Source organism: Taeniopygia guttata, chromosome 5 (genome assembly GCF_048771995.1).
Source record: "Taeniopygia guttata chromosome 5, bTaeGut7.mat, whole genome shotgun sequence".
NCBI classification, from domain to species: Eukaryota; Metazoa; Chordata; class Aves; order Passeriformes; family Estrildidae; genus Taeniopygia; species Taeniopygia guttata.
The window spans coordinates 18,624,721-18,637,463 of NC_133030.1; positions in this window are offsets into that span (position 1 = coordinate 18,624,721).

The following is a 12,743-nucleotide window of genomic DNA, read 5'->3' on the forward strand; positions in this document are numbered from 1 at the left end:
CAACATAATAAAGCAACAGAGTGCAGTGTTAAGCAAGGCTTTTATGTGCAGCCAACATTTCAAAAGGCACAGTACATGCTGTATGCTCAATGCCGTCAGACTCCAAGACTGGATTCTCCAGTGTTTTAGGAAAAAGGTAAGGCAGGAGCAGAGTGTGAGAGGGGGGAACAGACCAAGCTTTGTGGAATTCTTTTTAAGAGTGTACGCATGACTGTATAAAAGGGCATTTTTTTCCTGACCTCAAAGAGACAATATTATTTCACACAGACCTGTTTCCAAGAGCTGCCAAGCTATTTCTACATGAAGCAGTGCCCGGTTAAGGCAGTGACTGTGAAGGGGAAACCCTCTCTCCAAGTACGACATGGAAATTCCTTGACCTCAGCTGCAAAGCCAATCAACACGTGTGCAATGGGCCAGTGAAAAAGAAATTAAAATACCAGAGTGGCCAACACAGATGAGGGCAGGTGTGTAAGGGAGAAGGCACAGCCTGCTTTTTCCAGTCAAAAGGCCTGACAAAAAACAAACAGAGACATGCCAGGCTGGGAAGAAGAGGAAAGCAGGGTGAAACCAAGAGCACTGAAAATTGGTTAGAAAAGCAAAGATGTAAAATGCCAGCCAAACAGATTCTGAATCATATTCTGAAGCCTGAAGGTAGAAAGGCAGGGCAAACAGGCATGGAAGGCAGAAATAAATATTTATTTTAGGCCATCCTATTGTTTTCTGTGCTTCACGGAAAAGTTTGGGCGTTCACGATGAGCCCAGACAGAGCCAAATAAGTTCATCATCAGTCTAGACCTGGTCACACCAAATAGTAACTACACCACAGACCTGCACCCTACTCTAAAGCTGTGTTTGCTTCCTCCAGGACATTGGAGAAAACACCTTCAGAGTGAAACTATTCTTCCTGACTGACATTAAGGACACACCAATATACTGTCTCCAGCAAAAGTCCCACAAACAAGTCACCATTGGATAAAGAGCTAAACAGCAACAACTGATCCATGTCAGCTTTGAAGTCAAGGGAGACAGAGCCCTTTAGTATCTTTCTTGGAGAGCTGGATAGCTAAAATTAAAGCATCTGAACCCTAGAAAACACTTGTGATCAGGGCTGAACCCTTTAGGATAGGCAAAGAAGCATTCCTTCCACGTCAAAAAACCAATGTGTACCCCAACCCCTCCATGGCTCCGCAATGGGATTAATAATGCTCCACAGTCAGGTGTGTACGTGAGCTCACAGCACTCCTGTAACACACCAGACACACAGCCTGCTCTCTCCATGGGATAGATGTCAGTCAGAAGGGATCTCCCACTGCCAGAATAATTTGTCTTTTTTGAGGCCCACTCCCAGGTTAACAGTGGGAAAGATGACTGCAAGGTCTGGGCCACAGACCTGCCAAGCAATCTGCATGAAGCAGAACAGCAAACAAGGAGTACTAGTGGCATCCATGGGTCAGTTTAAGTGCACACACAAGGATGGAGATGCACAGCTTTTCAGAGCCCTGAACCTCTTCTAAGATCAGCCATGGATATAAGCCACAGCTACAAGCCTTCTTACAACAGTGTCTGTATTTAGGGGAAGTGAGAGCAGTCCATATCCTTTTCATCCTTTTCAGAGTCCCAAGAAACTCCACTTAACAAAAAACATTCACTCCTTACAGCAAGAGTGACATGCACTGAAGGCAACAATTTTGCTGGTGCTTAGATACTCTGCATTAAAGAGAAAAGCAATCAGATCCAAGTGAGACCTGTGCTCCAAGACCTAAAACTGGGTCACAACCCACTCCATCCTCAGTTAGTTCTCAGAGACCCCAAACTGCTGTAGTTTCAGTACTACTGCTGGGTTTTCCCAAAGACAACCCTTTGAAAAACAAGAGTGACACCCAAGGAACTCGATTCTTACTGAATCTCCAACATGAGTTTCTTTGCACACACCAGTTTGGGATATATGGCCTTTCTATTAGACATCTAGAGGAATCATGGGTACCAATCCAGTCTCTCCTCTTCTCCCCTGGTCACCTGCCCCTCTCCTGCTAACGTCAAATTTTCCAAGGTCCCCCAGTGCTCGTGGTCTAGGACAGAAATGTATTTATTAGGTCAAAATGAACAGAGTGTGCATGGATTAGAAAATGAGTCCAGTCTGTTCAGCTAGGGTTGGGCAAGCTTGTTTTGCCTGATTTCAGAGGCCATTCAAACATTGTGGGTTTGAATATTACTGCATTAGTATTTCACTTAGGAAAATCTGTGGAAAAAAAAAAAAAGAAACGTGAAGAGAAGGGGAAAAAAATCCAGTGGAAACACAAATAGTGTATAACGTATATGGGGTCCCCACTTGTGCTAGCACAGATCCTCTAAGCCCTAATACATTGCACAGGCTTCCCGGCAGCTCAAGGTTCCTCTGGTATGCACAGGAAAAAAAAAAAAAAAATCCTGAATCACCATAAAGAGATGGAACAGGTCAAAAGAAATGGATACACATGCCAACTACAGCGGGTCTTAAACTCTGACCCATCTTCATTTAGACTTTGAAATCAAGACCATGTAGATCAAGAAGAGAGAACTAATTTGCAAAGCTCCAGACCACCTTGGGTGAATCGCTACAGCCTTCTGCCTCAACAGGACATGCTGCAAACTCTCCACAGCTCCTGCAGTTGGTTCATTAGCTTTCTCCCTCCCTCAGCAGCACCTGGCTGCGTGTAGGACTCCCAACAACTCAGCTTTCCAGAGATAATTAGCAGCGGTCATTTTACATCCCTCTGGCGACAGGACCCCCTGACAGATGACATTATATTAGGGCTCATCAGCTAAAGAATAAGTCCTTCAGGTTCAAGAGCTAACCCTGAGAGGACAGCTGGTCTCTTCTCAAACTTCACCTCAACAGCAGCAGAGGGGAAAGGTGCGAGACATCCATAGTGCAGAGAGTAAAAGCAAGCAGAGGACGCACGATGAAAGAGAAAATTGGGCACCAGGGAAGAAACTTAAGGTACTGAATGAAAAAGGCAGCACGACTTTCTTTACCAATCTGACCCCTTTAAACCACCTCCTCTATCAGTCATCTCCACTTCAAAAGCAAAAAACCCACAAGCAATCCAGTGGAAACCAAACTGAGACTAACCTGCCTCCAGAGGCATTGTCTCCACATCCTAAAGGCTAATTTAGGTGAAAACAGAGAAAAGAAACAAAGAAGTGAGATCCTGGCAATGGACACTGCTTACCTGCACGTGAGCAAGACCCAACAGCAGACAGTATGGCCTGACTGAGCAGTTCTCCCAGCACCCTGCAACCCTCATCCTGAGATCTGCCAGCCCCAGAGAACTCACTCAGGTGATTAACTCCACCTAAAACACCATTCCTTCCTCCTCCCCTTTCTTCATCAAGCACTTTAAAGCCCCACACCTGTGTGGGTTCATCCTCTGCTCTCATTTACACCTGGGCTACACTCCTCCTCGTTAGCAGGTGCCATAAGCTGCACTAATGAGTGAGAGGTTGTGTTTGTATCAAGAAACAAGACACAAGGTACCACCATCACGTTGGGCCATCTTTTCACCCTGCCTCTGGGCCCCTTATGCCCAGAGAATACTCTTAAGATAAGCACAGTTGCACAGATGTCAACAGGACTGCCCCAGCCCTGCTCTTGCCTGCAGTGCAGAGGAAGATGCTGTGAGCCCTATATGGCAATGACCCCACACAGGAGGAATCCCTTTTCTTCTCCATAACATCTCTGACTTCCCCCCCACCTAATCTATATTTTTTTTCCGGCCCATGTATACTTTCCAGCTCGTTTCCTCTTGCGGTTCTCATTTCCCGCTCCTAGGAGGTGAGCTCATGCATTTCTCAATTACCAGCCAAAGAAAGAGAGGGAGAAAGCAATCTTATGGAAACAGATGAAGTCACGCCTGTATAAGGCCACATTATAGCTTGTGCTCACAGAGCCATGATGCAGACATTGCTGCCCCCCAGCCCTGGCAGGGCAGGCAGCCCAGCCCAGCTTCCCAGTCCACAGCTGAAGTTGTTCTCCTTGTGCCGAGGGAAGATGCTCCACCAACACACAGGGAGCGTGGAGCATGTTTGTCTCACTGGCTTCTCCCTCTCGTCCCCCCTCCACCCCGCTTTCGATCCTACTACCCTTTTGTCCACCCCCACCGATCCCCATGGATCTTTGACTCATTCACAGCACGCCACTGAGTCAATAGCGAGCCCACAGACCATGTGCAAGGCTCCCAGCACTGCATGCTCTGCCTACGGCTATGTGGACGCCGGAGAAGTTACACCAGGGAAATCTAAAGGCAATTAAAAGCATAATACAAGTGGTTGTTTAGAAAAGGTGGTGGGGAGGAGAGAATAAAATTAAAATAAATAAAGGAATGTTTTAATGAGTGCAGCAGTGAAAGCAGGATTAGAGGTGCCTGAATGGCATCTCTATATTTCCCGTATAGAAGGGAGGGCCGCCCAGCGCAACCAGAGCTGACAAAAAAAATTAGCTGGGCCTCAGGCTCAGAGAAACATTTGGCTAGAAAGGAAAGAAGGTAATTGCTGCAAATGTAGACTAATTCAGGAAGCAGCCAGCCCTACACGGGGCTGGTTTTTGTGCTGTTAAGAGTGCTACGGACACTTAGTGAGTGCTGGCTTGAGAGGAGGAAAAAAGCACAGGGAAATAGTAGGAAAAAACAAACCAAAACAAGACAGAACACAACACATTTCTCCTTTCCACAGTTCACACGTGCTTAGTGTTTTTCTTCCCTCATCTCTCGCTCTCCAAGGACACTTGGGATCTGCTGGGGGTCCCACTCAGCCTTGCCTTCACCAGTCTGTCTGATAGCCATGGAGGGAGCCATCTCAGTGGCTCCCAAAGCGTGGACCGTATCCCTCCCTTCCCCCTGCCCCAGGAAAGGAGCGGGCTGGAAGGTGAGGCGCAGGGCATGGAGGATGTGTTTACTCTCAAAACACCCCTGTGAGGTGGGGAAGTCATAGCCTCATCTGACAGATGAGGAACAGAGGCAAAGTGAGATTAAAGGATTAGCCCAAGGTCACACAGGAAAAGTTTGTAGCAGAAGTGGAAATTAAACCCAGGTCTTTCGGTCCAAAATCAGTGCCTTAAGCGCAAGGCCAGACTTTCCTAGAGTTGGTCAACCTTTTATATTTGATAGTTTAATTTCAAACAGAAAAACAGTTTATTTTCTAAATACATATTTTCATAGAAAAGGGAGATGGAGGAGCTCATTTCCTGGAGTCAGGAGCTGCTTAAGATCTTATTTATTTCTGTTTAGCTTAATTTCTTTTAGGTTTTAGCATTTCTGATGGTAAAAAAAAATGCTGCAGAAATTTCAAAGCACAGGAACACATTTCTTTTTGTTACTAATTCATCATGGAAAATATTTTCCACTTTCCAGCCAGTTCTGCCCTGCCTCTCTTTGCCTTACCAGGTTTTTAATACCTTTTTATTATTATTTTTTCATAGCCTCAACTAGCTTAGAAAGCCCACATCTAAACAGAGGTCTTTGTTGGACAACACTACCAGCACTAAAACCCTGTGGCTCAGAAAGGTGCTTTACAAATGAATACAGGCAACAAGTCCATGCCTGGACATATGTAAAGCTGCAGGACAAATCTTGAGTTAGACCCCAGCTGCTGCTGACTCTGCTCATCCAGTCCCTGCCCAGACCATGCCTCCCTCTGCTTCTGGCTCTGAAACTCCCTATTTTCTTCCTTTTTATTGTGCTGCCAAGTCAAATCCTTCCAAAACACATCTTCCTCTTGGCTCTGAAAGCTGCTTGGCAGGGGAAGGCAGTCCCACGCCTCCTCACACATGGGCCAGCTGAGGTCCATGGAGGAGCAACTACTTGTCCACAACCAACTAGAAGACCATCAGCAGAGCTGGGGAAAGTAGATGGGTTTCATTAATACAGAGCCTTTCTCCATTTAGACATGAGAAATCCAGCCCTCACAGAGGCCCCTAGGAATTTACCATCTCTATCCAAAAGAGGAGGTTTTTCACCCTGAGACACTAAACAGCAGGAAAGCTACATGAAGCAAACATGACCTGAGGCTGGCATATTTAAAGGTGACTTAAGGACCCAGACATTCAATTCCCATGAAAACAAATGAGAATCAGTTGGCAGAAAAGGGCTGTCTTATATTCATGCCAACCAAACGGTTAAAATTAGTTACAATTGGTAAAGCATTCTGAAGAAAATGTGGAACACTTATATAAAAGCTGAGTGTTGCTCAGAAACAAAGATCTCTTTTCCTGTAATTGTATTTAATGATCTCTGAAGAACAAGCAGACAATCCACAAGGATGACTACCACCATCACATATGTTCCTGTGACAATGAGGGAATTAGGCTGAAACAAAGACTAATATGCTATCCTTACAAGGCAGTTTTCACTTCTAGTCTAGCTCCCTCTTTACTTAAATACTTATTTACATGAGCAGGCAAACTGTGCAACAATGATGAAGTATTCCACCAGCAGAAAAGAAAAAGTATTATGACTGGTATCATTCCAGTTTGCCCTGAAGATCTCTAAACACTCACCTACCACTCAAAAACATTTCAGTCTCCTCTTTCACTCCCTGGGTTGTGTCTGGTCCACAGTATTCACTACTCTCCTCTGAGCTGGGAAAGGCCAACTTAAGAGCAGAGCTCCAGCAGCATTTTGAAGGCAGGTCCTGGATCATTTAACTGACCTTCATGCACAGAAAACTCAGCCTTGAGCTCCTTTTTGACTTGTTTCAGTCCCGAGGAAGGACCCCTTTGTCCCCTCTGGGACAAGCTCTTTGAGGCTGGCTGACTTCTGCAGCAGTCCAGAGCACCCTGCACTGCCAAATGAGAGCTCACTCACAAACTTTGACTCACCTCTGTCAGCACAGATAACCAGAGCAGCATAGACCAGTGTGCTCTATCCAAAAGATGCTCAAGACCACCTGGATATTTTTGCATCTGGGCTGTGACTGCACCCTCTTTATTTTTCACTGCTTCTCCCCATTATCACCCTAGTTAACAGTGGGTAAGAAACTAAATTTACCTGTAAGTCCATGTGCTCAGACATAGGTAGCACAAGGGCAGGGTTCTTCGGCAGCTCAGTTGATTTGTTGTGGTTTGTCCCATATGTTTGTCAGCTTCCTGAGGATATGCCCACAGGGAAGAGGTGCAGAGAGGCCTGAACACACCCACAGGGATACCTGGAAGCTTTGGGTGCAACTGGTCCAGGCAGGTGCTAATGAGCTGGTCTTCATTCTATTTTACAGGTCAGGTCTGAATTCAGGACAGAAATACCCAGAGGAAAACTTCTCTAGACTGGAGCTAACATTATACAGGCAGAATGTGGTTTTCACTTCTTTGTCGCAAGTTCTGGGTAAGGTGAAGCGAATTCCTGGAAACTGAAGGGTTTGGCCACTAGAGTTGTAGACTTGGAAAAATACTACTTCTGGCTATGATGATTTATTTATAGTTGCAATTAAAGACAAAAAGCCTCTTCAGAGAGGGAGGATGAAGTAGAAACAAGGCCAGGCCTAGAAACCTAAGACTACAGGGATTCCCAGAGCAAAATTAATCATGGAACTGAGTTGTTTGCTATTTTTTTTTCCTAAAGGGTTATCTCTTTATTTTGCTTATCTGGCCCTCAGCTTTGCAACAACCACATTTCTGGACCTTCTCCACAAGCTTTGGAAACAGGCCAAACATTAGAATTGAGACTGGAGATAGGTCAAACTCAAAGTCCCAAGAAAGACTTGTAAGCCTTCAGCCACAAAGGCCATCCTACACCTTACCCCTGAAGCTGTTCTCTGCCTGGCCACAGCAAAGGTAGTTACAGCTTTGGGATGTGGCAGTGGAGGCAAAGAGGAGAGCTCAAAGTAACCAGCTGCATGGAAGAGCAAGGAAGTACAAGAAGGCAAAAGAGAGGCCAAAAGTTCTTACATCTACAAAAAGAAATGTGTGTGGTAGGATTTTCTCTGTGCCGGCCTTTGATTTACAGCCTGTCAGGGTATATATTATTCCCGCTCTTAAAAGAGTGGGTGTGGTGCAAACCCCCAGACAACCTTTTGAGAAGGAGCTCTGTAGATGTCTCTTCATTCCTTTTAGATCCAGATTTTGGCCCTGCAAATATCCCTTGATGAATAAAAGATCTGGCTCCAGCCGCCATGACTTGGATAACAAATGAGGTGGGGAACTGCAGATCAATTCAAACAGCAAGACAAGTCAAAGGAGGTGCTTCTTTGCTGTCCCAGTGCTCTCCCACTCCTTCTCACCAGGGGCTCCAGTCGAGAGTTCCAGGCTAGACAGAACCTCTGATCACTGCAGCAATCAGAAAAGTGGCCAAGCAGACCAAAACTAGGGACAGTCTCTCACACAGAAAAGCCAAGGCTGCTTTGCTGTAGGAGACACTGAAGTCAGCTCTGTCTGTTCATCCCCAAGTCTGGACTCTCAGGCCTCAACTTCCCTCTCCAGACTGGAGCAAGAGCCCTAGACAGTTCCCTGTGTCATTACCATGTGTAAGCACCTCCAACTAAAATGCTGCTACAGGTTTCCCCTTCATCCTGCATTTCCCCGTTTACTTACTGCATTCCAGCCTGGAAGAAGAGGCTGCTACTCCCTGTTTACATACACTTTGCTCCAAGAGAGGGTTTTTAGTCTCTTGGAGCTGCCTGACTTCCACACTGTGACAAAAAGCTGCACTGCACCCTCCCCTTCATGCAACTTTTCATGCACCTTTTCATGCAACTTTCCCCGACTCTCCATCCAGTGAAACATGCATGGACTACTAGCACCAGCTATCTTTAGACAGGTACAAGAAGCACAGCTAAAATCCATGGCAGAGAGGTAGTACCTCTCCCTAAAGTGGGGAATAAGCAAGAGTGGATGAACTTTAACTCACAGGATTTGTAGGACTGGCTGAAACAATTAGCAATTACCTATTTGTCTCTTATCAAGGATCTCTGAGGTGCGTGACAGAGAGAACAAAGCAAACTTTATGCCTAAAATTAAATAAGCTTGTGGATTGCATAAGGAAGAGAAGTCAGGTTAGCTACAATTCCCAGGAGAAAAAGTCTGAAACATAAATAAATAATGAATAAATACCGCAAAGTATTCGTAAGCACAGAAGATAACAAAGCAAAGTCTTAGGCTAATATGGATTTAATCAGAAATAATTTGGATCCAGCTAAGCTAATTTCCCTCTATGACAGGCCACATGGATAGCAGAGAGGCCATTACATGTCTTGACTTATAAAGCTTCAGATGCATAACATCCTCCTAAGAGATGAAGTAAATGGTCTCAAATAAACTTTCACAGAGCAGATGCAAAAGTGACTAGAAATACCATACTTGGATGCTAACTATCAATGGGTCACTGTCAAAATGGAGGGATTAACCCAGCAGAGCTGTACTGTGTTTGTTGTGAGTCCAGATTTCTTCAAAGTTTTCTCTAACAACTTAAGCCATTAGATAGATAGCATGCTTGTAAAATACGCAGCTGCTATGTAGCTGGGAAGAACTGCCTGAAGACAGGCTTGAATTCTGATCTTGACAGTGGGGAAAATGTCTGAAAAAAATTGGACCCCATTCAGTACAGATAAGGATAGGGAAAACCTGTCCACAATTCCTCAGAAAATTATGGAGAGCTTTGAGATGAACTGCAAACTTAATAGGAGTTCAGCCACGTCTCATGACTACAGACAAAAGACAAAAGTCCTGGGTAGTACAAACAGCCTGACTCCAGCCTGTAAAACATGTGCCCTTCTTCTCTGGTCCACATGGCAAGGCCCCAGCCAGAGTGTTCTCAGGACAGTGAACTCCAAAACGATGTTCATTGACAGGAAATAATCTGGAGGAAAGCAACACAATCAAAAATTTATGACAACCTCACCTGTGTGGAGAGCTTTGAACAAAGTGGGATTGTCCATCACAAAAGAGAAACCCATAAAGAGATAATATACAACAAGAGTTTTGAGATTCCTGAAAGCCTCACCTGCCTTTCTAAGCCCAGGCACTGGGCACCCTCCACTGCAGAAAGACAGAGCAGGTAATCAATACACGCTTCAGGAAAACATGGCATGTGATGGAGGGTGGTCCAGTGAAGACCACAGTGAAGGCAAGAACTTCTGGCCCACAGAGAGCAGGAGCTACTGAATAGCCTTTGCCTCCAACAGCCCACCCAAAAGGCATCACAGTGGAGGGCAGTTTCTGTATCCTGCGAGAGCAGCTGGGCCAGAGTGCGTGTGAGACCTTGATTAAAAACAGGCTGCTGTTCACATTTCAGCTCTGCTTCTGGCAATCTGTGAGAATTTCCTCATTCCTAGAGGGTCTCCTCATCCCAGATGAGGGAGCTGGTGTCTGGGGAAGACCTTTAGTATTCATTACAAAAATGTTTCAACCCGCTTGTCAGTCTCACTTCACCAAAGCATGCCGACAATCTTATTTTTGAGAAGCACCCACCAGCTCTCCCTGGACTGGTTCTTCTGCTCGAGTGCCTGACTCACCCCTACTGCTGTCAATGGAAAACCTTTCCATCGATGTAAAGCACTCCATGGATTTCAGTGGAACCTGTACAGGACCCCAAAGCAGTGGTACTGAAAGGTGAAGAAGCCACAGCTTCCACAAGTGACTCACGAGACTGAAGAGGAGGGGAAAACCCTGAAATACAAGTGGAAGAGCATTACGCTGGACCAGAATCATGCAGAAGGCACTGCAAGAGCAAGCCACAGAGCTCTGTAGGTTTGGGAGTGATGTCCCCTCCCCAGGCACACCAAAATGCAGAGGCAATATGGCTGGTGTCCCAAGGAAAGGATGGAATGCCAGTCCCTGGTAGAGCTGCAGGTTCCCGTCCCCAGTCACAGTGGGTGAAACTTGCCATGCTCCCAGCTGGAGGGAGAGGAGCATCCCCAAACACCGAGGGAGTGGCATCTCCAGTGCCTAAAAAGCCTAGAGGAAGGTCCAGACAACAAGAACAGCAAACACCAACCAAAGCTCTGTGGAATATGAAAGGAAGAAATAAGTAAAAGCAGATGGAGTTGTGCCACAAAGGGCTTTTCCCTTGCATCTCTGGCATTCCACAAAGAGTCACCTCCCCTGCCCAGATGGTCTCTGTCCTCACTGAACTGGGCAACTCTGCTCTCAGCTCTGTCTGGCAGCCCTTGTCCATGGGGAATGCTAAACCTCAGGGTCCCAACACACACATTGCAGACAAATTTTTAACCACTTCCCTTGCTCCAAAGCAAAGCCAACTGCACCGGAATCCCAGCACAATTAAAGCATAACAGAGGTACAAAGCTGAACAGGCCAAAAACCTTTGAAATTTCCTGTAGTTTGTTATCCCCCTTGTTTTTCCAGGTAGGTTCAAACATGGTCACATGTATTATGATCTAACCATTAATTCAAATACCACTTAATGCAAAAGTTCACGTTTGTTCAGTTACATCAGGGCAGGGTCTGCAGGGTCCATTTGACCTGAACCATTCCCTGATTCATCTACAGAGTATTACTCAGGGATCTAACTGAGTTCTTTAATAATAACTTCCACTTAACAAAGGAAAGTTTTTGTATAGGTCAACTCTAACCAGTGCCTTGTCTGGACTGGAAATGTCTTTGCATGTTGCATACCCTGCTGTAGATCTGTTTCTGGTGTAAAGATGGCATCCCAAGCACACATAGACCACACTTGTACTCTCAGTGAAATACTGGTGTTACTGCATCATGAAAAGAAGTTATATTGCTTTAAAGGCAGCAGCCCAGAGCAGTATGAATTTTTGCACAAACTCTCAGATCTTTCCCTGAAAGCAGGGACAGCAATTATTCCTGAACCAAAACAACCATGCAACAGTGGCAGTAAATTGTTTGATTTGTTTTTTGGGAAATGTTGTGTGCAAGCCAGGCCAATAAAAGTGATCCAGTATCCAAGGAATTTTTGCCACTTGTTAAAAATGCCAAATTGTCTTTCCAGCTAATTTATTAGCATAAAATCCAGTACATTTTAATTGCTGAGTAATTTGCAGAGATCTTACCAGGCCTGTGTCTTAGTTCTGCTCTGAAGAAAGAAACTAACAAAAGTGTCTGGGAAAGACCAACATGGCCTGCAGCTATCAAGGAAACACCTCACCAGCATGAGAAGTTTGGCTGTATCTTGTTGGCAGCTGATGGAAGTCCATGAAGAAGTAAGTGACTGCAAGTCATTGCCCAGTTGAAGGTGAGGAAGCTGCTGTACATTGCAGAGCTGAGAGCCTTCTTCAAAGAACAGACACCCATCATTCCCAGGCTGAGCATTTTATATGCACACACAGCATTGCAATGTCCACTACCATAATTAGGCTTCAGTAGAAACAATGGCTTCTGAGGGATATAGATGTGGGCTCAACAAAAAACACTGAACACTCCCGCTTGGCTATTAATCATTTTTAGTAGTTTTAGGTGACAGTAGCAATGACTTTTCTGATCATGACTTAAACACACTCCTTTTACCAAAAGATAACTAGACAAATGTCTGGCTAGAACCAATTGCTGTCGTTCCACTGCCTTTGTTGCTGACCCCCGCTAACCATCAATACAGGATAATGTTTTTTGCAGCTGCTCTCAATTTAAACAAAGTTTACAAAATGGGCATACAGAGAAATTTCAGATATGATTTATGGTTATCACAAGGGTAAAGGTAATGGACATTCCTGATGTTGCTCATTGCTATGCAGATGTGGAAGAGATGAGTCTGGGTGCATCAAGCCTAGCATATATATATGTGTCTGGAAGACAAAGCCAA